This window comes from Equus przewalskii, chromosome 4 (genome assembly GCF_037783145.1).
Source record: "Equus przewalskii isolate Varuska chromosome 4, EquPr2, whole genome shotgun sequence".
Lineage (NCBI taxonomy): Eukaryota > Metazoa > Chordata > Mammalia > Perissodactyla > Equidae > Equus > Equus przewalskii.
Window position 1 is genome coordinate 59,917,492 of NC_091834.1, and position 26,357 is coordinate 59,943,848.

The window sequence follows — 26,357 nt, forward strand, 5'->3', positions numbered from 1 at the left end:
CTATCCTTTGCTCCAGCAATTCTACTTCTAGGGGTTTACAAATGGACGTAATCGCCCTCACATACAAAGACAAGGATGTTCCTAGCAGCTCGTTTTTAATGAGAAGCAATCTAAATGTTTAGGCCTGGCTACGTTAAATATAGCGCAGCCACCAGTGGCTACCTGAAGCATTGCTGGATGTAACGAGGGAAGTCAACGCATGAGCATTGATTTGGAAAGATCTTCAAAGTATAGTGTGAATTTTTTTAATGCAATAATATTCTCCCTGTTGTGTAAAAAAGAAAGAAAAAAGAAACACATATTCGAATGTTTATGTTTGCATACACATAGAAAAACTCTGAAAAGAAATATAAGAAATCACTAATAATGGTTGCCCCAGGGAATGGGATTGTAATGTGGGTTTGATCGTTGGCCTTTCTGTAAAGTTTGAAATATTTTATCATATCATATTGTATATGTATATGTAGACATATACATCTATTCAAGAAAAAGTGCAGAGATGGTCAGGTGGATGTGAAGGTGGGATTGTGAACATTACTTTGGTTCTCTTACTTGAGTGGCTAGGAAACAATGAGACCATCAATGGACAGCTTAGACAATGGAGGGTGTGCTGTCCTCTAAGAGGCCACCAGAGAAGAACTCAATCATATATATACTATACTGGAAAGTCTTTCACAGGAGATATTGTTTTAGACCTTATTTTTTTTAAAAAAAAAAAAACTGTAGTCACCATGCTGTACATTACATCCACAAGACTCATTTATCTTATAACTGGAAGCTGGTACTTTTGACCACCTTCACCCATTTTGCCCACCCCCCATCCCCACTCTGGCAACCACCAATCTGTTCTCTGTATCTAGGAGTACAAGTTTTTTGAAGTTCCACATTTAAGTGCGATCATACAGTATTCGTCTTTCTCTGTCTGACCTCACTTTTAACGGAGGCCCTGGGCATAGAGAAATGATTTCCATGTTCAGAACTCTGTTTAAAGCAGTAAGTATATCGATTCAAAGCAAGTAAATGTGTCATCAGCTTTTGTTTTTCAATGAAAGTATTCATTTCAACAGATATTTTTACCAAAGAAACGCTTGCTTTGCAGGCAGCATTTCCATGAGAGTCAACAAATATTTGCAAACGTTTGCTGCATTTTATGAATTAATCAAGTTCTGTGAATGTCTACTGTGTGTCTGACTTGGAAGTACACGGCACGAGTGTTAAAAGAGGAAGAGGAATTGACAACGATTAGACAGTGGTGTTGCAGATTTTCATTTTTAAGCAAGCATTTGGTGAAACACTGGACTATCATTTTCCATTGAAAATCTGTTGTCAGTGTTATATCAAGAAATGAGCCATTCATCCAAATGTCAATCATTGGCAAGCTTGGCCATCTATCCCGCATAGCTACATTTGAAAATGATAAAAATGAAATAAAATAAAAGGGCTGAAAGACAACAGAGCTATCATAAAACCATGGAAGAGGCAAGGTAGATCTCATATTTATTCATTAAATTAACAGAGAAAGGAATGAGAAGCGACAGTGAGGGGAGGCAATACAAGAGCATTAAGAATCTCTTCAGGCTTCTAGAGATCCTTGATTTCATGAAAAGGCTTCCAGCAGGCTGGGAGGGTTATCTGGCTGCAGATCTGCAACCCCACCGATGGTCAGGGTTGATTTCGTGTCTCTCTTTCCTTCCTCACCAGTCAAGCTTTGAGCTTCCAAAGTGCAGGAGGATTAGTCTTCCAATGTGGATACAAGTAGAGTAGCCATATGGCCAGGGGTACCAGGGATGGTCCTGGTTCATTTTTGTAGTTTTTAATGTCATACCATCCCCTTTCACTCCCAAAAGTGTCCTGATTCAGGTGATAAATTATACGGTCACTCTAATATAGGTAGATTAAAGTGCAGAAGGAGGAGACAGGGCTCCTTGGATTACAACTGCTAATTTTTTGACTACCTGCTCAAAATGCTAAGGAAATGGTGGAATGTTTTTTTAAAAAATTGATTGATGGAAATCAAATGGATTTCTCTGCAGATACCACTCTACGTGGCTCAGAAAAGAGGAACCCATTCTCCTCTATTATTTACCTAAAATGTTGTTTGCAGCAAAGGAACACATTGCAGTACATTTTAAGTCTTACCATTTATCTGTGTAGTAGGTGAACTTCTAAGATAGTCCCCAACGCTCCCCACCTCCTGGTATTTATGCCCTTATATACTCTCCTCCCCTTAAGTGCCCTCATAAAATCCCCTCTCCTTGGCTGGACCAAGTGACTTGCTTCTAATCAATCGAATATGGGAAAGGTGATGGGGGGGATCACTTTGTGATTAGGTTACAAAAGATGGTGACTTCCATTTTGCTAGCAGACTGACTGTCTTCCCGGTTTTGATGAAGCAAACTGCACATTGAAGAGACCCATGTGGCAAGGGACTAGGGGACGATTCCAGCCCACAACCAGTGAGAAACCGAAGTCCTCAGTCGAACAACCTCAAGGATCCAAATCCTGCCAACTACGTAAATCAACTTGCAAAGGAGACTCCTCTTCAAGCGAGCTTTCAGGTGAGACCCCAGTCCTCGCTGATACCTTGATTGCAGCCTTGTGAGGAGACTCGGAAGCGGAAGACCCAGCTAAGCTGTGCCAGATCCCTGATGCACAGAAGCTGTGAGATAATAAGTTGTTCTAGGCTGCTAAATGTGGGGGTAATTTGTTACCTGCATGGATAACTATTAGGCTCAGTGTGATGTTGAAAAACACCGCTGAATTCCTCTAGTCCTCAGTTTTCTCTCCCGCCTAGTGCATAATAGGGCTGAATAAATGTTTGTGGCCTCAATGAACGTGACGCAGAGACTGGACAAAATAATCCCTAAGATTCCTCTTAACGCAAGAACTCAACAACGTCTTATTTAGAAAGTAACAACTCTTGCTGACGGATTTTAAATACTTGTTATACTACTTTTCTTTCAATGCTACTTTTTTGGGGTTATTTTTAAATTGCCTTAAATTTTGATTTGTTTTTAAAAGAACTCCAAAACACAGGCCTCTTGTTTGAAACTTTTCCTCACCAACTTTTCTGGTTTTAAAAATAGTCTGACCCGTGGGTGTCTGTGCGGCCTGGCTCAGGATCACCGCGCAACCCAACGCTGCTTTTGATGTAAACAGACATGTGCCCTGCAAACGTGGCATAGGTACGTGTGTATTTTACGATCATTGTCTCATCTGGCTCCGGGAGCAACACCTGCCTCTCATTTAGGATGCAAGGCAACTGCAGCCTGGCTTGAGTGTTGGACACATTTCATTTCATCTTCCTCTGAATTCACTGGCGGAACCTTTTTATAAATCCTACAGGTCATTTCCAAGAATCTCTGCTAGTAAAACACCACAGGTCTGTGCTAACCCCACTTTCCTGAGGATTAAATTTTGCTTCATTGTGGGTAAAAATGGTGTTTTACAGGCTGAAAACAACGTCTTTGATGCTAAAATCATTCGCATGGTGGATTCCAAACATTTTTTTGGAAGCAACACTTTAAAATCTTTATCAAAACTTCTTTTAACATTCAAAACAATTTCCTTTTATAGGGAGTTGTTTAAACAGTGAAAGAAATATGCTGCCATCCCAGTGCCGTCCTGTGCACGTAGCCATACACAAGTTCCACCCACAGAGCTCCAAAGAGTCAAATAGAGAGAAAAAACCAATTATGGGGCTATCGCAAAGTACCCAGGTTCAGTAGCGTGAAGGTAAAACATTCAGACTTGGGATTTATCTTATTTATACCTGGATATTCTGGCTTTATATGATGATTCGTTGACCCATCAGATTATTCTTAGCATCGTATTCTACAAAAGGGACTGATCTTGGTTTAAATAAGCAAACAAAACACCACATAGAAAAGTCTCCTTTCTAGGGTAGAACAGTAGGAAAAACAGTATGAAATTTGTGTACATGAACGAGGATATGGGTCATAACTTCATGTTTTCCAGAGTCACTGATGTCTCCTTATTATCTTTTATCTTCTCAGAGAATTTAAAGGATTCCTCTTACTACCGCGGTAGGATCTCACTTGTCCTCAAAGTGTGAGTTAATATGTCAGCCACGCACCGCTTCTGCAGAAGCCTTGTAGGTGGCAATTTCAAAGGTCTTATAAATAAGTGTACCTAGGGCAGATGCATTAACTCTCCCATCCTAACCAATGAAAAGCAGAGCAGGTGTATTTTGGTTATGATCAGGCACTTCACTGCCACAATGCCAGTAGTTTCTGGGCAAAAGTCAACTAAAAGAAGTTAGGAAGGAAAGGTTATTAATGCCAAGAACTGTGATTTCTGCAAGCTGGCTTTTTTGTGGCCATGCCATTTAAAAAATAAGCATGACTGTGGATGGCATTTCACCAAAGCACAAGATTTCAAATTGTGAGGAACCTTAGAGATCTGTTTAATTCAATCACCTCATCGTCTGAATTGAGGAAACCAGATCATCAGCGGGTGAATGACTCATATAAGAACATACATCTAGTGGAACGTTCAAGACTGGCTCGTAAAGGAGGCCACTACAAGGTTGAGTGAATGGAATTGAATAATTTATTAAAAATTCACCAGGATCCAAGATTGAATGATTGTTGAAACGTGAAACCTCTAAGTTTATAGGTTTTATTACTACTATTTAAAAATATGTTTATGGAGAAGCACGTTAGAAAGATGTACTATATACGATGTCAAAAGGAGGGGTTCTGGTACCTCTAGCTGTTGGCAATAGAGGAAATCTCTCTGTGTGCTTTACTAACATCTATCCTACCCAATAGATAATGTGAAATCTCACAGCACAAAAAACTAAAATTAACAGTCAATTTATTGCCATAACCAGGGAAGATTTTCTATTAACTTATGAAAATGACAGCACTGGACTGAAAATACAAGACCACTAAAGCCCAGAGGGTTTGCCAGCAACACAGAAGCAACCTGCAAGGCCAAAAAAAAAGGTAGAAATAGGCTTTTTTGCCTCCCTTATGATCTGACTTCTGGTTCAGAGACTAAGAGACTAGCTAACACACTAGAAAACTAAAATTACAATAGCAAAAATAAAGTTCACAGTAAGATGGTCCAGAATAAAAATAATGCTTTAGGACAACAAATCACTGAGGTGGAGAAACCTCTGGAAGGATCAAGAGAAAGGACAATATGACAAAGCCAATGAGAGGTGATAGTCATGGAGGCCAAAACATGCCTCGATCTATAAAGCACAGGAATTCCAACCTATAAAGGGCAGAAAGACTCAAGGAAAGCTGCAACAGACCTGATACCAAAGATATGAGTGAAAAGAAGTTAATACTTGTAAACTTACCGATTTTCATAGTTATGATTATTTAGTTTTTAGGTATTTTAAAAGTAAGATAAAGCAATGAAAATAAAGGAGACATGAGATAAATCAGAAACATGAAACTAGGTCAAATGTATCAACTATAACAATAACTATAAATGGTTTAGTAAAACTTATTTTTCAAAAGACCATTATTTCCAAGGTGGATTTAGAAAAGCTAAATCCAGTTATATGCTGCTAATAAGGGAGACGCCTAAACCAGAAAGACACAGAAAAGTTGAAGATAAATTATAGGCAATTAAGAGAGTGTGGTAACAGCATGTGGATAAACAAATAGACCAGGGAACAGAACAGAGAGTCCAGAAAGACACTTATAGAGTTACTTGACTCATGGTGTAGTGGGGAAAGCATGGACTTTTCAATAAATGGTGATAGGTTAATTGGGTAACCACACGGGTGGGAAAAACCTCATCCATTACCTCACATCATACCTAAAAGTAATGCCAGATAAATGATAAATGCAAATGTGAAAGATAAAACGATAAAGTACCATAAAAAAAAAAAGACAGGAGAATGTCTTCACGACCTGAGGGGAGGCAAAGGTTTCTTAAACATGTTGCAGAAAGGCCCTAACCATAAAGGGGGAAAACATTAGCTGTATCTAATTAAAATTAAGAACTTCTGTTCCTTAGAAGACACCATCATGGGAGGGAAAAGGCAAATCAGAGTGGGAGAAGATATTTGCCATATGCATATTTGCAAAAAACTTATGTAGAGAATATATAAACAATTCCTACAGATTAAAATGAAAAAGACAGACAAGCCAATAGAAAAGTGGGCAGTAGCCTCAAAAAGGCCCTTCACATAGAGGATATTCAACTGGCAAGTAAGCATATAAAAAGGTATTTAATATCATTAGATATCAGAGAAATTCAAATGGAAAGCGTAAGGAGATACCACTGCATATCCCCTAGAACGACTAGAAGGAAAAAGACTGACAAGACCAAGTGCTGTGGGGCCACTCAAGCTCTGATCCACTGCTCCTGGGAGAGAGATTGGTACAACTTTAGAAAACTATCTGGCACTATCTACTAAATCTCAACATCAGCATATCCAATTACCCAGCATTCCAATCCAGTTTTATATCAAACTGAAATGCACATATGTGTGCACGAAAGACAAGTGTAAGAATATTCAGACAGCACTGTACAATCGCCAAAAACTGGAAACAATCCAGATGTACACTATCATGAAATGGATAAACGGTGGTATAGTGAGAGAATGGATTTCTGTTCGGCAATGAGAACGAACATGCTGTCTCTACATGCAAGCAAATGAATGAATATCTAAGCACAATGATGAAGGAAAGAAGTCAAACACAAAACAGTACAAGCCGTATTGTTTCTTTGATAAAAGGTACAAAAACGGGCAAAAGTAATCTTTGGTGTTGGAAGTCAGGTTAATGTTTGTCTTTGGTTGAGGTTGTGACAGGGAGGGGGTGTGAGGGAAGCTTCTGGGATGCTAGTGATCCATTTCTTGATCTGGGAACTGATTACACTGGGATGTTCACAGTGGAAAATTCAAGTTACACATTCTCATTTCTGCAGGTATGTCACAGTACAATATAAATTTTTAAAATTTTTAAAGCAAATTATAGGCAATTTTGTCAAGCAAATACAAACTAAAAGTAAGCAGAGGGAGCACTCACAATATCAGAAAAGGCAACTTTCTGGAATGAAGTATTACGTAAATCGAAGGATGCCATTTTATGTTGACGGCAGACAAACTGACCATAAAGGTAATCCGTTGCAAACTTCTATGCCTCGAATGAACTAGTACCAAATTATATTAAGCAAAATATTTGAAAGAGAAAATACTTGCTGAAAAATATTGTTAGGGTATATATTGAGCATACACCATGTAGATATGCTCATTTATAAACATGTGCATAACAATTGATGATAATCAGGGACAGTCTACACTTGAACTTCATCTCACTAAAGCTAATGTTATGATCGCCACCTCCTTGGTCAGAAAACCTGTAGTTAATATGGCTCTGTTCCTCATGAGGACCAACCAGCTACTTGACGGGTTCAATATATGGACCTTCTTTAGAGGAGGAGTGACAATTTGTCCTCACTGTGTACAGTACACTTGGGAGGAGAGGTGACATGGCAGAGATGAGGCTGCATCAGCTGGGCCAAGGCTGGAGGAGAAGTTTTCTGGGCTGCTCACAGCATTGATTCATCCTCGAGGCCATCAGTGATCTTGGTCCGTGTGCGCCCACTCTGTAAAGTTTGTTGATTTTAGACCTTGGTCATCTACTCATGGCCAAAAGCAGCTAGAGGGAACACTAGTCCTAAAGAGAATCTCTGGTCTTTTAATTGGCCCGCCCATTACCTAGTGTATGAAACTTGATGGACTCAGCACCGCTTTCCTGTCTTATGTATAGGAAAACTGCAGAAGCAAAGCATGTCAGTGCCTACACTTTTATGGGCATTTGGCCGAATTTTCTTGTGCTGTCTGGGAAAGGAAATGTGGAGGGTTCCACCTACACCAACTCGCAACTTTGTTTATTTTCCTTTCAAGTCTCCTTCTGAGGCCAAGATGTTGGTGAGATGAATAGTCCATTGATTGCCCTGGGTTAGGACATCACAGTGTGTCATTGCGCAATGTGTTTTCTCTGTGTGAATCTGGATGCTAAATGAACACTTCAAGCGGGGGAGGGAGTGGGGGAATGACCCAGGCAGCCAGTGGGAATGAATGGACTCATTTCAAGACTGATTTAGAAGACGATGGGGTCACAGTAGACCCTAACCTGAATATCAGTGGGCAATGGCTGTAACAAAATAAACAATTCTAGAATAAAATATGTGGAAGATAGCACCAGGATGCTCTAAATAAAGTTGACATAATTTAATCAGTTAAGGTCTACTTGCGATCTCCACAGCCAAAGGAGAATTTATAAATACAGTGAAGAGTCAGAGGAAATGCTAAATGAAGTTGCCCAGTAAAATGGAACCATTGTTATAAAAAATAATGACACCCTCCTGCTCAGTTGCCATTCTAAGAGGATAAAAATAAATGCAAATGCCTTAAGTGGGGAGGGGATGCAATTGTATTATTAATTACTTACCCATGAACATGAAAGAGTCTCACAGAGCCATCCCACTGAGCACAGTCTGACTGAGAAGGAATGGAGAAAGGTCAGGGCCCCATAAGAAGAAGGTGGGTTTGAGTTCAAGATCCAGCAGACAGAAAAGGGAGACCACCAAAACTGGACGTGAAAACTTCTAGGGGGTCAAAGACTGACCAACGGGAGCTATCTTGCCTCAAGCCCAGGATGAAGGAGTGTTCCAGCCCCCCTGTGCGCCATCTTCCTCTGCGATGGATGAGCGACATCTTGAGTTTAACTGGAAGCCGGTCCAGCAGGGACAATTTCTTCTTGTCTTCACAGCTCAGAAGCTGTTGCTTCCCTTCGGCTACTGATGAGTTTGTGTCTTATGGAACTGTGACTCCTGGAACCAACCATGTTTCTTCTTTGCTTCAATTGCTAGCAAATTCCAAACCAAACTTATGATTCACCCTTACCAGAAGTTTCACACAACTTCATTTTCATTGGTGCGCTACGTGGACTCATCTCAAGTCTGGTTCTGTGCCATGTCTCCGTTATTTTCTCCCTTCTCCTTATCCCTCGCGCTTATTTTTACTTGATGTTATTTCGTATTCTATATAGATTTCAAAAACCACCTTAAATATTTTTACACACAAAAAAATTATATAATAAGTGGCACCAGAGTGACCTTTAATAATTCTGGCCTATAAAATATTATTTGCTTTGTGTCAGCTTTGTAAAAAGGACATTTTTTTAACAAGATCAACAAATACAGAAATAGTGAAACTGGAAGGTGGAAGAAGGATTCCAAATTTCTTGCTCTAACTGCTGCTTCACACTCCTCAGCAGGTATGAAAATATTTTAGATCTGGTCAAGTAAACGCCTCCATTTCACCTGAAGCGGCAAGGAAAATAACAGGGAAATAATACAAATTCTACCAAAACTAATATATAAAGCTGTGTATTTTAAATTGCTAAATAATAAAAAAATTACATTTACCTAACCTGTTTATCATATTTTAGGGCATGTTATGTTTCAGATGGGCATATGTTAAGTGCTTTTTAAAAATCTGTTTATTTACGATTGTTTTATTATGAAAGAAATACAACTTTGTGTCAATACATGAATGAATGATAAAGTAGAAAGCAAAAGTCTTCCTTCTCTTGCCCTCCTCATGTTAATCCCCAGAGGTTACAGTTATTAACAATTTGGAGTCCACCCATCTGGGATCTCCTATGTGCATGCTCACGCAAATGCACGTGTGCCTGCATAGATACGGGATGTAGATCACAGAAAGAGGCTTTCCATTGTAAATAGATCAAATGGATAAACCACAGTTTGTTTACCATTCCGGTGATTTGTTTTACATTTTTAAAGTTTTCTCCCATTTGATTTAACAGCTAAAATGGGAAAACTGGCCATGACTAAGATTGGTCATTTTGTAGGCATTCTACATTGAATCCCAACACATCTGGGGATCTGAGTTCCCTTCCCGGCCCTCTCTTTCATCGACAGCAGGAATTTAATGAGAACGAAGATGGTCGTGCTTCACTGCTCGGACACGGCAGGCAGGTTGCCTGGACAGGACATTGCCTCCTGGCTCTCATGTGCATCACCGCCTTAAATTTCAGCGTTCAATTTGTAAATTCCCCGAACGGCCACCAGAGGGCATCAACCACCCAGAGCATTCAAAGCTATTGAGGCCCCTAGCACCGCAGGCGGACGCTTAACTCCCAGCTTGATGGTGTGTTTCTGCTTACCTTGGCTAGTTTGTTTTTAAAAATTCCATTGTAATGTTTTAAAGACACTTGATTGAACCCACTCTCCAGTTACTGAATACAACAATTCAGGTAAAGTTCCTTACACAGTGCCTTGCTAAATAAACATTTAATGTTCTTGTAATTGTTGTTCATATCCCATTGAAAAAAATAGAAAACCATTCCTTGCTGTGATAGTCTCCCCAACAAATATAGCCTGGCTCAGGTTCTTCCATTTAATATCGGTCCAATGCAGGTTATCACGCCATTTCCAAAAGTGCTTCTGCCTTGAACTGCTTCATTAATTCAAGTCCAGAGGAGTGAGCCTAGTTAAGTACCCTTTTTAAAAACTTTTTGATTCTTATTTTTTGTTAAATATGTATTATCTTACATGCCTCCCAACAAAATGTACTTTGTGAAATATACACAATATACATATCTTTTCATCAGAGAATTAGGGAGATACCTAGGGAAAAGTACAAATGGATACTTTAACAAGTAGTTCACAAATACAAGTGAGGGGTAGTGTTCCACTGAATTTCCTTAAATTTCCACTAATTCCAGATATCTTACAGATAAATATAGACAAAGGTGTTTTTATTTAAACAGAAAATAGATTTCTGATACTTGCCAATATTTATAAAATTTTAAAGGCAAATGAGTAAAGGGCAGTAAGTCGTGCAGCCACACGGTGGCGCTATTTCATTGATTTGAGAAATGCTTTAACAACCTGCTAGAGACGCTCCCGCTGAACACAGAAAGGTAGGCACGAATGGCCTTCCCCGTATTACTTCAATTTGAATGAAAGAATCCAGCAGAGTGTAACGTTTAGAATTAATTTCGATAAACTATCTAAACAATAAAGCAGCGCCAAAATACAAACGTAAGGAGTATGAGGAAATCATTGCTGAAAAGTGGGTTGAAAAATTATGCAGAAAGCCTCCATGAGTATTAACTTATGCTATTGCTTTTAATAGCAGTATTTTGTAGCTCTCCCTGAATGCGCAAGGCATTTTCACTTTCATTACTATATTTTGTTCTGCGCATGATCCAGCGAAGCAGGCAAGAGCGCTTTCATTCCCATTTTACAGCTAAGGAAACAGACATTAGGAAGCTAAGTGACCGGTTCCTGGAATCCAAAGATTGCAAAGCCTCCTGCAGCGCCAAGGAGAAGCGTTATGGGTCCTAACACCTTCCTGCCGCCCGCGAGGGAGCGCAAACCCCGCAGGCACTTCACCTAAGCACAGTGGCTCTCCGGCTCTTGAGTGCTCCCCACCCCTACCCTGGCGGATACGGTATCCTGAGGTTTCCATTCATTCCCCATTGGCCAGCGCAGACCAGCATCCACAGTGCTGATCACGAGGAAGACAGCAGCTTCCACAATCACAGAATCCCCAGGAGCCCATCTCCCATCCCAGAAACGTAAAATGATTTATTACATGCACCCTCCCTTCCACCAAGAAGCAGAAATCTGCATCCCTTCATTTCTTATTCATGGAGAAGGCAATGTATAATATGATTACGTACGTGATGGATTGGATCCGACAGACAGTATAAAAGGCAAGGCAGAGAAGGCTAACTAGGGAATGGATTTTTCACTGATATTCAGTGTCTCCTGTAGTCAACAGCGAAGGGAGGTGGGGGTGAGACAAATGCAAAGAGACACGAGAATAACTTTCAGTATCAAACTCTAAAATAAATTCCTCCATCAGGCAGAGGCTCAGTGCGAGTGTGCTCTGTGCCAGGTGCTTGGCTGCGTGCGCTATATACCTCATCTCTTTTAATCACCCTTGTTTTACAGGCACAAGAAAAGAGGTTCCAAGAAGTGAAGTCCACAAACAGGATTTGGAACCTGTCTTGCCTGGCACACCCAACCCAGTCTTCTTGCCCATGAGCCACACCAGCACCCAGCGCACTCCCTGGACGCACCCTCTCTGATGCTGTTCAGGACCCGCCTGCACAGCCACAGGCTGCTTTCAGCTGCTCACCACTCTGAGTGATGGCCTGAGACTAGATGCGGAAGGTGAAGAAGTTAAGGAAGCCGAAGCCTTCAGGGCCATCTTTAGCACAGGCCCCTGGGAATTCTAGGAGCTGTCACTGAGCGGTCGGGGAGTGGAGGAAGCGGGTTACAATCAGAAAGCAATTCTAAGTAAGCGTTTTTGATAAATTGCCTACAGAGATCTTCAGGAGAAAGCACCTAAACCTCCAGGTTTCCAGTAATTTGTTGTAATTTATTTTTTCATTCTTAGTAAATATTCACTTTCATGCCTATTTTGTATTTGTAATTGCATAGCTTTTTTTTTTTTAAGAGAGCTCCCCACACTGTCTAAGCTTCAGGCTCCACAGAGTCAGGATCTGGCCCTGCCTGTGCCTTTGTTGTTAAATATTTTGCCTCTCATCTCCTAAAAGTCTGCAACAGTTTCTCACAGATCTTCAGGCTGTCATTGCTGGGCATAGTGTCTGAAACATGGTTGTCCTGGAAAAGGAGAGGGAAGGAAAGAAAAAGCAATGGAGGGAAGAAGGGAGGGAGGAAATAGACGGGATTATATGAAGGGTCAGTAATTGGTGTGATCCATGGAGGAAGGGTCAGCACTGCTAAGAGAACCTCTTTTAAAAAAAAAGCAACCTTGTAAATAAATTGAATCTCTTCCTCTCTTACGATAGTTCTAGCACACCTAATACAACTTCAATAGACTGTCCAACAATAAGCCAAAAGGGTCCCATTGTCAAGGACACTGTATGACTAGAGACAAGACCTAGACTTTGTTCCTGTGATTTTTTGACATTTTGTTGCCATGAGTCATCTGATGATATTAACCATGACGATCAATCACGTATATTTTGCCCTCATCCTGCTCTTTCAGTTGGAGAGTTTCGAAATTCATCTCCTTCATCCCATGGGAGTCATCCTGGGGGCTGTGTCCACAGAGCTGAAAGTGAGGTTTAGATCGTTGGATCCCAGGAGAGATGGGTCAACTGCCATACAACTTCAGTGGCCCAAACCACCTGGGTTCACCCTCTATATCGATCATATCGGCAAGTGCAATCTTGATCGTACCGACAAGTTCTCACCTACCTCCGCAGGTCCCATCTTTTCTTTTAGGTCGTATCTACCGCCAGAGTATCGGGGCTCAGGTTCATGTCAGCTTGAAGTGTCAGGGTCAAACCAAGCAAAGTGACAAAGTAAAGAAGGTTAAATAAGCTTCAGAAATATAAACAAAGGCACAGGAGATTTCTATCCTTTCCATTTCTTTTTATAAAACATCTATGCACGTTTTATGGTTTTAAAACACAAGCTGCTGCTTCAGCCATTCACACTGGGAGACAAGAAAAGAGAAGGGGAATTTCTTTAAATGGGGGGCAGGGTAAAGGCAGTAGTGGGGTTTCCTCATCTGGTGTCTGTTCATATAGAGCAGAAATCAACAAATGCATGTCTATCCTATTAAGATTATAAATTCTATGGAACCCCAGCTGCTGCCCATCTGCAAGCCTTCTCCAGATTTCCCGATCACAGTATCTGCCCTTCCAGACTCTGGGTCATTCGTGGTCCTTTGTTGATATGACCTAAAACCAGAACTCCTTTAATAGCTCTGGTCTAGAATTAAAGGTTTTGGTCATTTGTTTTACCTAATTGCTAGAAGAAATTCTAGCTCTCACAGCTTTAAATGAAATTTTATTTTCTGGAAATAGAAAACACGCTTCGCAAAAAAGTAAAGAGCCATCCTGAGTTCACCATCCAAGCTTGGGTGGGTTGATGTTCGAGCACTGTGTTTTGAGACAGATAAACATATAACTGAAGCCCGCATGTAGGTGTAAAGTTACTTTAAAAATTGTCCTCCTTGAAGACAGGGTTAACTCTGTAGAGTAGCTTTCTTTGTCTCCATTCTCTCGGTTTCCATCTTTTTCTGAGAAGCTATCCTCAAAAGCTTTATAGGATTACTAATGACACTGTCTCACTATTGACAGACAAAAGCCATTAGAACGGTCTCTGGTTATCTGAAATTTAAGTCGGCTCACCAAAGCTCTTAAGACGACAAATACGTGCGTTGGTTGGGCTACTCCTGTCCCACTGGCGTTAAGTAAATGGTCTGGAAGTGGGAGAAGAGAATAGAGCGGCACTTGCAAAGTAGCATTCTCCCCTTGGGAGGAAAGACATCCTGGGGAAGTGTTTGAGGTCCAGCCTAGAAACAAGAGCAACAATAAATCATCTCTATTTTTTCAGCTGGATTGTGTCCAGTTTTCATGTAGCAACTCTCTTCAGGGCATTCATAAAACGCTTCTCGTCGGTTATTTCCAGCTATAGGATGCTTTTTCTGTTTAAAAAGGGAGCAGCTTCGAATTCTCCGCAAAGAAGCGACGCAGTAGGCCGGTGAGAAGGAGCGAGAGGTCACTGGGTGCTGGAACGTGCAGGAGTGAGGTCGCCGGAGGACTGGGTGGGGCTCGGGGAGGAAAGGGGCGCGGCGGCCGAGGAGCCCACGGATCGCAATCCGGTTGAGCCAGAAGCTACAGTTGTTCTTTGAGCCCCGCCCACTTCCCCCAGCACGTCTCTTCCTTGGCTTCATTCTTCAAAAGCAATTTTATTAGCGCCTTTCTTCTGTGTGCTAGAAAACGAAGTGACCGCTAGGGGGCAATATGGGGCAAGACAAGAACTTGACCACACATTGACGTGAATAGATATGCAGATAAATAAAATAAACTAGAGGTATTGTAAAGCAGTGTGCTGAGTACGCTTTCCAATCCGTCTTCTCCACAGCTGTACAAATTGCTATTGTATTTGGGGACAAAATATCAAAACTTAACTGACTGAAAGTACTGTGCATGCTAACCCACCATTTTTTTTTTCTTTTAGGTTCTGAGAGTTGGAAGGAATTTTAGAGAATATATGAACTCCTCAACATCAGAACAGGCTAATTCCTGGAAGCATTCTCCACTCATAAGTCCAAAGTGTAAGATGAAAGAATGGATTTTGCACCCCAAGATGTTGACAGTGGGAAGATTGAGGAACCCTGGTCCACAGCGACTGCACAGCTTGCAGATGCGTTTCCACTAGACGGGCGTAATCGAGCCCCGCAGCGTCCCAAACCTGGCGCGGTCTTCCCGCTATTTGCGTCCTGTGTGTACTGTGCGCCTTCTCCCCAAGAAGACCCGTCCGTCTTATACCGAGGCAGATAAGCTGGTGCCTCAGATCCCCGCCGGCCCTGGGAGCCTCCTTCACTGCAAGGCATCTGCTCCGGGGCGCCCTCAGTGTCCCCAGCAAAGGCGTCACCAGCTGCCCCCTCACCACACTTGGACTCCTGGGTCCTCGAGGGACACAGATGTGGATCCCTTAGCCCCGCCCCTGCAGGTGACCAGCCAGTGGTCAGGAGCACCAACTCTGCCCCCAGGACTCTGGCCCGGGACCTGGCTCCCACCCCGTACAAGTTATGTGACCTGAAACAAGTCTCTTAACCTCTTCTGTAAAATGGGTATGCAAATAGTGCCTACTGCTAAGGCCTGGTGAGGAGCAAACCAGCCAAACCACGTACAGCCTGGTGGGTGCACATGGTGGTCGGCATTTTCCCCTTCTCTCACTCTCATTGGGCATGATTTACCTTTTATTTCTTCTCTAAAAGGATTTCACCCAAGTGCAGAGGCAACATCTGTCATTGTCTCATCACTTTTAATTTTTTAAAAAATCCTTCTTTTGTCTGTGTCATAATGGCCTGCCTCATATTATTACCACCTTCAACCGTTTTGCCCACAGACAACTGCAAACCCAACACCCAGACTGCCTGAGACGGGATCTCACTCTGCCCCTCCCTAGATTTCTGATCTTGAACAAGTTACTTAACTTCCCTGTGCTCAGTTCTCCCACCTCAAAAATGGGTGTGATAACAGTACCTATCGTTATAAAGATTAGATTAGTTCATGTTGCTAACCCCCCTGGAGCAGTGCCTGGCACATGCTAAGTACTAAATAAGATATAAATAAATGAAAACGACAGTGATGAGGTTAAGACTATTTCCCCACCACCTAAAAATGGAACCCAAATGATCCAGAAAAACATCTGATGGAAAGGCTGAGGCTAAACTTAAGGTGCAAGAACTCCGGGGTCATCCCTTCTCCCTGGGTGGGCTTGAGGAGTGAGATTCCTTTGCATCTGTGAACATACATCGTGCACGGGCTGCACATTTGGTCCCATCCTCTGATTTCGCCCAGAAGACAACTTGAGCGCAAAGAAGTCAACGCTGCACAATACAGAGGAGGGCGGATCGGGACCCTGGGCCAGACCCACCGCTGGCTGCCTTTCCCCCCATTTACTGAGTTGAATCAATAACCACAGTATTGATCTGACGTTGTTACTAACCTTCTCCATGACTTGCAGTCCGGCTTCCCTGCATCCTGAAACGGCGTGCCATTTCTTCTCACGTGGCCCTCTGAGAATGTCTGATGTTTCAAGGGCACTGAATTCAACGAACCTAGAAAACATCAGCCGATTTTTTTTTTCCTTCTACCAGTGGGTTTCACTTTGAATAGAATACCATCGATACCACCAGAAGAAAAATTAAAAGGAAATAAAATCAAACAGTGAACACAACACAACTAGGACATTACAGAATTTTCCTTGAAAAATCTGCCCTTCAAGGAGTCACTCTAAGAACCCCTTGTGGCTCCTGAATGCATTTCTTACACTCTATTGCAACTATTGGTTTCTTTCTCTGCCTCTCCATTCTATGAAATCATAAGGGCAGGGACAGTCACCATCAACTCTGCACCCCCAGCAGCCTGAGCCCAGCTCCAGGCTCACAGCAAACCTCACAAATGTCTGCCGCTGCCTGGGAGAGGGCTGCTGACCCAGGCCCAGGGGGCAGCATTCCCAGAGCGAGACATGTGGACCGCTGCTGTCCATCGGAAGATCTTAGGTGGAAAGAGAAATGATCTGAGATAGGACACGGGCAAGATATTAAACAACACTGAGTCATACAACGAGAAAGTTATTCCTCTTTCAATTATCCTTCACACTTTCTGATGCCTTCAAGGAGAGTCTCCATTTGGTGCTAATATGTCTTCAACTGCTCTCTCTCTCCCTTTGTCCCCACCCTTCAACATCTCCTGGACAAACTAAATAAACCTAAGAATCAGGATGTTCAGCAGGCAGAAAGACCCATCTAGAATTTAATACATCATTCTCATCCCATCTAGGTATGATCATCTCTTATTCACAGCAAATAACATCAGTTTTTCATTTTCCATCCTTGTGGCAGAGGCAGTTGTGCTCAGCAAACACCCGCCGTGCTCTGCTCCCCTTCTAGGTCCCTTTGCAGTTACAAGGGACCAGGTGACCGATCCTCACCAGGGAAACGTGAGTGGAAACAACCTATGTCACTTCTGGGCTGAGATGCTCATGAGCCAGTGGGCAGCCCTCCAGCCTCTCTCTCGCCTGCCTCAGTGACCTAGATGCCACTGTGCGGGATGGACTTTCCCTCCACCCTCCTAAGTTCAATAGCTGGGTCTATAAAACAGACAACTGGCAGATTAACAGAAGAAAAAGTGTAGGAATTTATTAATTTTTAATATGATGTGTACGGGGCATCATGGGAAAAAAACATGAATACCCAAAAACACGATGAGATGTGGGAGCTTATATATCGTCTTAATAGGGGAAGGCAACTTAGGGATGAGTAAATGATTTTTAGGAAAGATGAATGGGCCCTTAGAAGAATAGATGGGAGGTGTGATTGTTTGTGACAAAGTTGGTCTCGGTGTGGTGTCAGCTTCTCATCCACTCTCCTGTGATGAGTCGATCTTTTCTGGTTGATGACACTCTCAGGGAGGGGATTTATGATAATTCGGTTCCTTTTGGAGGGTGTGTCTTTAGGCAGATAAGGGGAATTCAGAGAAAGTCTGTCCCTGCAATTGCTGGTTTTCAAGTGCCTTGAGTTCAAAATATCAATACACCAAAGCGGCACATTTTGGGGTAGCATGTCCTGAACTCCTTCGCCGCATTTTGAGATGGTGGCATTATAAGACACAGGAAGCCTAGATGTCAGAGTCACCATCTTAAGAGTCACATTCAAGAAAAGCTGCCCTGGAAAGCCATCGGACTCACATTGGATTTCTACATGAATGAAAAGTAACCTTTGCTGTGTTAAGCCACTGAGCTATTAGGGTTTATTTGTTACTGCAACAAAGCCCATCCTATCCTGACTAATACAATGATTTTTAATTTTTTTTAATTATAAAAGAAGTGAGCGAATTTAAAGAAAATATCAACTAAATAATGGTTCGAGATATAACAAAAATGATGAAAGTAGTACTCAAATGCCACTTAGTGTTGTATCATCTTAGAGCTGACCCTCCAAAAGAGTTGAAAGCCACGGCCCACCTGCCCCTACTAGGTCCACCCCTGAGAGTCCAGGACCAGGCTGGGGTCAAGCGCAGCCAGGGCTGCAAAGCAGAAGTAAGGGAAGCAGCAGTTTCAGGCACCAAATCTGAGCCTCAGCCTCCTCAGAAACCAGCTGAATCAACCAGTCTAAAACGTGGAGGTGGTCTGATTGGAATGGTTAGGAGGCTGGAGAAGACTTGAAATGATCTGCTTTTCCGTAGGTAGCATGATATGCTCTCACTGCCTTTTCTTTTACGAAACTCGGCTTTATGAAACCCTGCCACTTCCATGGATTGGATGCAGGATTCAATACCACGTACTTTGATCAAAGTCGTATTGTTCCAAAGTGGGAAACAAGGCCCATGGGGTTGATTACTTCCAAATAAATTCTCTTCCCCAAAGGAAGGCCTGGGTGGGGTTGATCTTGACTTAGATATCTCTGGGGCCCAGCGACAAAGTAGGAAAAACACAAAACAAGTCTGACTCCAACACCGGTGTTGGGTAAGTTGTATTAGTATCAGCTAACGTATCTTGAGTTCTTACTACATAATAGACACTGTACTGAACACTCTGCACACTTTAGGTCATTAAATCCTCAGAGACAAATGCAGAAACCGTTATGTTATTATCCCCTTTCACAGATGAGAAGACCAAGTCTTAGTGGGAGAGGGTGAGTAACTTCCTAGGAGTTAGTAAGTCATTCAGTTACTAAGTGGTGGGGCCAGAACTCAAAAGTCAAGTGCATGTGGCCACAGAGCCCTCAGCCATCATGCTTCCTTGGCTCCCAGAAAGGACCCAGCTCCAGGGAAGGCAAGGTGTGCATTGTTCCTGACTCCTTGAGGTACTTCTTCAGACTGTCACACGGCCCAGGCTTTAAACTACATCCAGCCACACAGAGTTAATCTGAATAATCTGAATCGGTCAGGAGTGGACGGCGGCAGCCAGCACTGCCAGAGCACGCACACCACGCTTCCCAGCAACGGGAGAAAACAAGCAGTGCTCTAGAAGGAAGGGGAATGAGCTCCAAGGGTGGGTGGGAGGAAGGAGTGGGGGACGGGAGGAGTCGGGTCCTGCTGAACCCGGGAGGGTGTGACTCCGGGCGTGGGCCCTTGGAAGCAGCGAGAGGATCTGGCAGGGAGGACCCGCCCACAGCCAAGTGCTCTCTTGTGAGGCAGGACAGGCTCTGCCAGGCGTTGTGACATCCAGACCTGCTGTCTCTTTGGTGCTCTCTGCCCGACCTGTGGATGCTGTAGGTCAAGATTTTGAAAGTTTAAACTTGAATGCTATCCGCTTAACCAATCTGAATGTCTTCTTATTGTGACTTGCTCACTACGCCTATGAGATGCTAGGGCCAACAAGGAAGACGAAAAATGAAAATGGCTGCTCTTCTAAGTTCAACCCTAACCTTGGCATATAGGCTGCCTGTAGAAGGTGACAAGGAGGTGCCAGCCCTCACAGGGCCTGGACTGTGTAAGAATGGCCTGGGGCTGGGCACAGAGAGAATGCAGCTCTCCAGAGCCAGCGTCTACTGAGAGCCTGAGAGGAGAAAATTCCAGACTAATATGAGAGCCCCAGGAAACCCCAACCAACCAGGATAGAAAACAGGGGCACATTTCCAACTTTCATCTAAAGTGCGTAAGGAGGTAAAATGGATGCACATATCCTTCTTTAGTGGGGGAATATTTCTGTTCTGTTATACAATTAGAGAGAAGCTGTACCCCAAAGACTTCCATGAAAATTTTATTTTGTTCCCAAGGAGTTATTGTTAATTTTGTTAGGAGTGATAAAAGTACTATGGTTATGTCAAAAAAAAAAAAGAGAGAGAATGGGGCTGGCCCAGTGGCGCAGCGATTAAGTGTGCACGTTCCGCTTCCACGGCCCGGGGTTCGCCAGTTCGGATCCCAGCTGCGGACATGGCACCTCTTGGCAAGCCATGCTGTGGTAGGCATCCCACACATAAAGTGGAGGAAGATGGGCATGGATGTTAGCTCAGGGCCAGGCTTCCTCAGCAAGAAGAGGAGGATTGGCAGATGTTAGCTCAGGGCTAATCTTCCTTAAAAAAAAGAGAGAGACATTTTGAAGTAGGATACAATAATATGATGTCTGGGATATGCTTTAAAATAATTCAACAAAGAATAAAAAAGAGAAAAGAAATGTTGCACATCATTGATAATTGTTAATCTGAGGGATGACTCTATGAGGCTTGGACTATTCCTGCTATTGTACTATTCCTGCTACTTTTATGTGGGTTTGAACTTTTTCATGAAAAAGAAAATGTGTTCATGGAACAGACACAAAAAACGTCCTGTAAATGTGCCCAGGATGGATGCCTTTGGTTTGAGTAACTTCAAAATATCTGCAAATCTCAACAAAATCTTCATGCCTAAAATCTCTCAGAGCTTTAACAGCCACTCATGAAAATTAATTAGTCAGATGACATCATGATTAATGTAGGGCATTAGGAGAATGACAAATTAAAGACAGATTTGTTTGGGGGAGAAAGAATATATGCTGGGTACTAGGAAGCTGGAGTATGTGAAAGTGCAGAAACTACACTGTGGGTTTCAGGGAAGGTGGTAGACTGTCTTCTCAAAGGAATCTTCTGATGGAAATAACAAATAAAGTATTATGGATGGAAGACCAGAATATCTTGGCATGACGTTGGTCCTTGCCACAAACTGGTTGTATGTTTTTGGGCATGTCGTTTATGTATTCATTCATCAAACATCTGAAACACCAGGGTGGGGGAAAAGACACAAATGGTACCATCTGGCCTTGGGGTTGTTTAGCATCTCTGGGGGAGGATGTTGACTAAATAAGCCCCATTTAGCATGGGCCAGCACTGAGTGCACACTATGGGAAGGTGCTATGGGGTGGTCGAGACTCCAGTGGATTGCAGAAGGATGAAGAGCTGAGTAGACATAGAAAACGGAGATAGGTATCGCAGGAGGAAAGAATAGCATGCACAAATGTGTGGAGGTGTGATGCAGATGCTGCTGGAGCACGGGGATTTTAGGGATGCAGGAGGGGATGCAGCTAGAGAGGTAGGCTAGGCTCAGGTCTGTTTGACAATTCACTCAATGAATAATTTTCCAGCCCCTACTATGTCCCAGGGAGTGTGCCAGGGACCAGGATATAGCAACAAACAAGATAGAGAAAAATACTCGACTCGGCAGAAATTACATTGGTGCAGGTGAAGAAGAAGCCAATAAAAAAGACAAATGAAGATAAAGTACACCAGCCGACAAGTTGACAGCTGTTATAGCAAAATACACGGTTGGGGAGGGAGATGGGGTGTGTCGAGGGGCTGCAGTTTCACTGTGAATATCTGAAACATGTTCTGAAGGAAAAGAGGAATGAGGCTTGCTGGTAGCTGAGGGAAGAATATTCTAGAAAGAGTGTCTAGGACCTTAAACACCATGGGGAAAATTCTGTCCTCATAGCTATGGAGACAATGAATTTTAACCAGAGGATTCATCATCAAATTTCAGTTTTTAAAGGACCATTCTTACAGTTTTATATAGCAAGTAAGTAGAAGAAGGCAGGGAGACCAACTGGGAAACAATTTTAGAAAATTCCAGAAAAGACACTAGAAGGGTCTAAATTAGAAGGAAGGTGCATGTGTCGGGGGAGGGCTTGAGAATAGGATGTCGAGAAGAATTGGGAGCTGGTAGGAGCTGCGTGAGGTTGACTTGGGAAGGAGGAGGTAGAGAAGATGGAAGCTACGCTGACGGCCCTGTTCTGTTGTCCACAGAGGGGAGGGTTGGCAGGTTTGAGCTGACCACCTACCAACTATGCCTGATCCTTGGTCACATGTCTCACCACCGAGTGACACAACTCTCACCAGGACAAGAAGGGTAAGCCCCACCCAGGGCTGCCAGCAGTCACCTTTGTACATGAAGGGTCTCTCCTCATGCTTGGGGCCAGCATCTCTTTCCATGCGTCACAGCGGCATGGCCTCACTCCATGGTGAAGGATGGACCTCACACCACCAGCTGGAAACCCTTCCGATTTTAAAAGAAACACCCTATCTTAAAAGGCACATTGCAACGAGAACTTCAGAGTGGAGGAGAGTGCCATTGTGTCCGTTAATTAGCCAACGAGCTGTGTTTTGTTTTCTAGTCCAGATTGGCTGTATGGCCATTTGTATCCGTTCTGCTCCATTAGGCTAATTTGTTTTCAGATATAAATTAAAGCTGTTGTCCCAAACCCACTGGGCTGCCTTTTTGCAGAAACACCCTATTCGGTGTTTAATGAGTTAGCAGGTTTTGTAGATGCAGAAGATATTTCTTTGATGTAATACTCAAGCTAAAAACCAAAAACTGCCCAGAAATAATTAAGCAGTACAATATAGAGTGGTACGTGCACAAGCCACATGCCTGGGGCAAGTCAGGTGTCTGTCTGCTTCTTGATGTGGCATTTGCCATTACACTTTCTGCATCAAAAAGCACTTGGCCACTGGGAAGATCCAACAGGCATCCTACCGCCCCCTGGGCCACATCCAGGAGTGATAAGGTATTAGCACTCATCCTGAGGCCGCTTAGCCATCTGGGCAGGCAGGGTTGGTTAATGCAGGAGAATAAGCACCCTCTGCTGCTATGATTGCCTAGGGCGGCAGGAAGTCCTCTTTTTCTGAAATCTTTCCACTCATCTGCCTGGGAGCCACAGTCACCATCATCAGTGGCTTCATTAAGTTAAGACAATGGCTTTTGACTAGGGATCAGCAAGACTGTCACTAATTTGTGGGACCCAGTGCAAAATGAAAATGTGAGGCCACTTGTCCAAAAAGCAGGCAAAAAGTGTAGTTAGGAAACTAAAATACAAAGTGTTTTCCTTCTTCTCCAGTCTCTACCTTGACTTCTTATGGTATTTTTTATTTGATATTTAATATCATGCTAAGTAAACTTAAAATTTTAAATTTAGGATGATTTTTATTGTTCTTTATGCATTGCAATGCCAGTTTTAAAGGGAAATAGAAGTGCGTTTAACTCAAACATGAAATCACCAAAATCTACCTGCATATCTATTTTGTTTTTACCAGAACAACATCAATGCTGCCCAAAATGCACCCAATTCACTTCTTGATCACGCAGCTTCTACCAACACTCTCTGCCTTCCTGAGAAATAAGGAAAGAAAAAGGAACTATCGGCTGTCCTCCTTCCCTTTCCTTCTGTGTCATCATTCCCAGGATAAGTGGTTGCCTAACACAGTTAATAGTAATTTCTCAGTGTTAGTTTCTTAGTTTGGACAGATGTGCCACCGTGTGTAAGATCTAAACATCAGGGGGACGTAGGTGAGAGAAGCTATATGGGAACTCTCTCTATCACCTTCTCAACTTACGTGTAAACCTAAAATTACTGCAAAATAAAAAGCTTATTAAAGAGGAAGACTTTCTCAGCACACACCTCCCCAAGAATTTGCTGGGTTTAAAAAAAAAAAAAACACATTTAAGGCATTAGATCAGCATTTCTCTAACTTGCCTGATAAGATGCACCTGGGGCAAATTCCTGTACCCGTTTCTAGGGCATTCTGACTTCTTAGATCTACAGTGGACCCCAGGATTGGATTTTTGTCAAGCACTCACCCTGATGAGTCTCAGCAGACAATTTTGAGAAATATCCCATTAGAGTGCAACAGAATTGGTATAGGTTTAAGAGTCAGGTAACCTTGGGGCCACATTCCAGCTGTGTGACCATTTTTTACTTATCAGCTTTTTTGCTTAACAGCTTTTTTACTTACCAGCTGTGCGACATTTTAGGCACTCACTTGACTTCTTAGAAAATTAGTTATAATGTAGTCACACTGTAGGGCCACCGTGACATTTAAATGAAGTACAAGCAAAAACACCTAGCACAGGGCTTGTCACACCTAGGTTTGCGTTATAGTTGGCCCAAACTCCTTATATTCTGATTTTTCCTTCTAAGGAGAACATAAGAGGTTGCTAAACAGTGACCATACTTAAACAAGTTACACCGAGACCTACGTCCTTTTTCCAGAAGATAATTAACACAAGGAAAAGGAACCATCATCTCCTCTTTAAGTCTCCCCTTATTTTGAGATTGTGCTTGCTCGTTCATAATGGAGAGACATTTGCCCTTCATTGTGCCCAGTGAGGAGAGAATCAGACTGGACATTTCCACAGACTTCTGCCCTGAGGGAAGGTCTCTTGATTGCCTGCACAGAGGCCCCCAGAGCAGCTGTAGCTTGTGAGCAAAACCCTTGTGTGTGTGTGTCCCTCCTTCCCAGCCAACCAGCCCAGTGCAGGCTCCAGAACAGCTGGGACGTTGGACGAAATCCCTCCTTTGGCAGAAGACAGGAAGCAGTGTGGGTAATATATGAACACTGCTTAGCGTTGTATTTCTTTGGAAATAAAGGGACAATAAAATCCTTTGGCTGCTTTTTGTCTCTTGATGTCCTGAAACTTCCGTCTCTTTATGATGGAAAGAATCACCCCTAATTTTGACAAGTCCTAAGATAGTGTGCCATAAACTGCTAGTTCCCTTGCCCCTGACAAAATAATACATTAAATTTTTATCGGCTGTGAACATCTTAGAAAAAAATCTTTCAAAGCACTGAGAAGACAGAGATGTAGCCGGCATTGGCTGAGAGGCAAGTTAGTTGAAAAGGAAAGAAGGTTTGAGGGCTAAGATGCAGCCTTAGGCACAAGGTCTTACAGAGAGGACACATGCAAGAGTTGGGGGGGAGGCAAAAGGGGAAACAGAGGATCATCCTTTTTAAAAGGTTCACACTTCTACAGTAAGGCCACTCTCCCCGCCATGTCTACTGTAACCATCCATTCAACACGTAGTTAATGGAGCTTACTATATTCAAAGTATCATGCTAGAGCCGTTCATGACACTGTCCTCAAATGCCATCCAAGCCCAAGAAAATGTTAGACAGTAATGTCATAGGGCTCTTTTGCCAGTTTAAAGACACACACACACACACACACACACACACCAACAACAACCTATTGAGACCAACCAAAGTGAAAAGGAGACTTTCCTGGGAAACCCAAGGGTACCCAATGAAGTACAGCCAGGCTTCACAAGGGTCTAGAAGTAGGAAGTGGAGAGTCACTCTAGACCAAGGCACTAAATTGCCCGTCTCTCCAGGGGCGGACGATCTCTGGTCTCTACTTCTTTCAACATCTCTGATTCAAGGCAAAACTACCCACCCTCTCACTTTCCACCTCTTTGCACACATAGCTGAAAATGGTGGCCCCAAACTCCAGTGCTCTACCTTCTCCAAGCTCCAGCACAAGCAAACAACGGGCTGACATTCCAGCTCCTGGAGCAAGATTCTGTTGTGCCCAGCTTGGGTCCCGAGTTGGCCAACCTCGTGGGGTCGTGTAACATACGCATGCTCCACACTCACAGACCTTCATTTGTTGGTGGGGAAGCGGGAGCAATTCTCCAAGAAAAGGGCTTGGGCTCAGTAGATACCCCAAAAGATGGTTACTACAGGTGGAAAATGACCTGCTAGTAAATGCTGAATTCAGAAATTTTTTAAGCATCTTTGTCATCTTCTCAATATCTTCTCTGTTCATCAATTCTGTGTTACACAATTGAATGTTGGAATCTGTATGAGAAAGAAAATAAAGTGAAGGAAGATAGTGATGACAAACCATTTCAACTTTTAAATTGTCTGCAAAATAGAGCCTGCAGATATATCCAGACTGCCTTAAACGGTCTTTCTCCCTTCACGCACTTGACATTCATATGGAGAATAAATATCAACTACTTCCACAAGTTCCGCTTATGGCATGGAGGAAGGCAAAGGCACCTCTTCCCCAAGAGACGCCTTCTAG